Raw genomic sequence first — 3,087 nt, 5'->3', positions numbered from 1 at the left:
CTAATGGGACCGGTATTCCACACGATGTGGCATAACTGGATCATCATCCATCTCTGGACGATTATTATGCTATTGTATGCTAATGCATGCTATTGTTTGTGGTCTGGATAATAAATTAAACACTTCTGTTTCATCTCAGGTAACCTGGTGACTATCGCGATCCTATCCCGGGGAAAATGCGGCCTGTCCAAGTGTATCACTCGCTACCTGGTGGGCATGGCGGTGACGGATCTCCTGGTCCTCATCACGGCGGTGATACTAAACCGGATGAGTGCCATTTATTTCCCTGTGTTCTTTCTCTCCACCACTCCGGTCTGTAGCCTGAAAATCGTTTTAATCTACGCGGCCAGAGACAGCTCGGTTTGGCTCACGGTCGCGTTCACCATCGATCGTTTTGTAGCCATTTGTTGCCTGAAATGGAAGGCAAGATATTGCACCGAGAGGGTGGCAGGCGTGATTATAGGAACAAGCTGCGTTGTGAGTTGTATCAAAAACCTGCCGTGGTACTTTGTTTATGAGCCTTTGTACATACTTAAGGGGGCCCCTTGGTACTGTAACATTAAATTAAGCTTTTATTCCGAACTGGTGTGGACAATATATGACTGGGTCCACCGCTTTCTGAATCCCTGGTTCCCCTTCTTCCTGATGTTGCTAGTCAACGCTTTGACCGTCAGGCACATTCTGTTGGCGAACCGAGCCCGCAGGAGACTCCAAGCCCATAGCGCCACGGACAAGCGGGATGATCCGGAGATGAGGAGCCGAAGAAACTCAATCATACTGCTCTTCACCATCTCGGGGAGTTTCCTGCTGTTGTGGACGACTTTTGTCGTGAATTTCCTCTTCGTGCGATTTACCAAGAGCAATTACTCGACGGGTTCGAACGCCAATGACCCGCGGTTCATTCTTCAGGAAAGCGGGAATATGTTGCAGCTTCTGAGCTGCTGCACCAACACATGCATTTACGCCGGAACTCAGACGAGATTCAGGGAGGAGTTCAAAAATGGTTTGAAGTATCCGCTGAATCTGATCAGGAAACTGATCAGGTCGTGAAACTAGAGGGGTTGTTTGCTTATCTTGGAACCAGTTGCGCTTTCGTGTTTGGTTCCCATTCTTTTGCCGTATTCACTGGGTCTGGCCGCGTCGCCTTCTTGGTCAATCCTGCCCCCCCCCCCCCCCCCCCCCCCCCCCCCCCCCCCCCACTTCCAGATCCACAGGAAGTGTTTATCCCCAAACAGACAAGGGCTGAACGTAAATGAAAGGGAGCCGAAGGAAGCACAGTGGTGCCAACATGTTTAGTTTAGTGGACAGATACAGCGCGGAAACAGGCCCTTCGGCCCACCGAGTCCGCGCCTTCCAGCGACCACCGCGCAGTAGCGCTATCCTACACACACTTGGAACAAGCCAATTAACCTACAAACGTCTTTGGGATGTGGGAGGAAACCGGAGCTTCCTGGAAAAAAAACACACGCAGTTCACGGACATAGAAATTCCATACATTCAGCACCCGTACAAGTCCGCACCCGGGTCGAAGACATGTCTTGAGTAATGACCAATAATCTAGAATAGTTGGGTCTATGGAAACCCGGGTTTCGTTTCGTTATCACCCCCTGCGCACCCTTCCCCGGACTCTTTCTTGCCGCAGAAATGGTCGCCACTGACCAAATGCGGGGCTTGTCAATATAGTGCGGGAATGGCAACGCCATGATTGCAAGTCGCCGGCCGTAAATTCTGTCTTAAATTAGTGTAACCGTTCAATAAATTTAGAATAGAATGATAAATATGCTTGTTCACAATCTTTGAATATTTGTTGTACAATATCTGCAGGTAGAATTATGTGTGGTCACTCAAATTGTATGTAACATCCAATATATTGTCATTAATCTACTTTAAATAACTGATATTAAAAGCTCTGTTATTAGCGGTAATGATGCTTGCTTTTTAAATATCTATCTATCTTTATATATATAAAACTCAAATCAGTCCGCCTGCCGCCGTACGGCGTCCGCCGCGTTTCTTCCTTTGACGCTCCGCAACTCCGAAACCGGACGCGGGATCGCCGACGTCTTTTCCATTTCGGTAGAGATTTCGCTTTTCTTTCTAAGTATCCGCTCCTCATTACATTTCGTCGTGTTTAAGTACGCTTTTTTAATCAAATCCTACACCCCCCCCCCCCCCCCCCACCTCAATATTTCAAAAAGAAACTGGTTTCACATCCACACAAGCAGCTCCCTGTGAACGTTCCATCGTGTGATGTCACAATGCCCGATGCTCACAGATGGCCAATCGGAATGGTTTCATTTACATATGCCTTTGCAGGAGCCACAGCCCCGGTGAACATTCCATCGTGTGATGTCACAATGCCCAATGCTCAAATACATTGTTGCCATAGAGAACGCTCAGTGATTATTCAAATTCTTCACTAACTGTCATTTCTGATTTGCTTGTGAAGTGAAAAGTCCTGAATTGCATTTGTCTGATGCAGGAAGATTGTTCCAGATGTTGGGGAAGTCCAGGACACGCGGGACACAGTTTAAGGATAAAGGGGAAATCCTTTAGTACTGAGATGAGGGAAACATTTTTCACGCAGATAGTGGCGAGTCTCTGGAACTCTCTGCCACAGAGGGTTGTTGAGGCCAGTTCATTGGCTATATTTAAGAGGGAGTTAGATGTGGCCCTTGTGGCTAAGGGGATCAGGGGGTATGGAGAGAAGGCAGGTACGGGATACTGAGTTGGATGATCAGCCATGATCATATTGAATGGCGGTGCAGGCTCGAAGGGCCGAATGGCCTACTCCTGCACCTAATTTCTATGTTTCTATGTTTCTATCAGCCGTGATCATATTGAATGGAGAATGGTGCAGGCTCGAAGGGCCGAATGGCCTACTACTGCACTTAATGTTTCTATGTTTTGAATATGTGTCGAAGGGCCGAATGGCCTACCTGCACTCTCTATGTCACCCTCTCCTCCCCTCTCCCTCTGCCACCCATCTCTCTCCCCCCCCCCCCCCCTTCCCTCTCTACCCACCACCCCACCCTCTCTACCACCACCCCCCCCTCCCCCTACCCCCCTCTGTCCCTCTTCTACCAC

The sequence above is a fragment of the Leucoraja erinacea genome, chromosome 15 (assembly GCF_028641065.1).
Source record: "Leucoraja erinacea ecotype New England chromosome 15, Leri_hhj_1, whole genome shotgun sequence".
NCBI lineage: Eukaryota > Metazoa > Chordata > Chondrichthyes > Rajiformes > Rajidae > Leucoraja > Leucoraja erinaceus.
The sequence above is the reverse complement of the archived record's forward strand: the minus strand, read 5'-3'. Positions refer to the sequence as shown.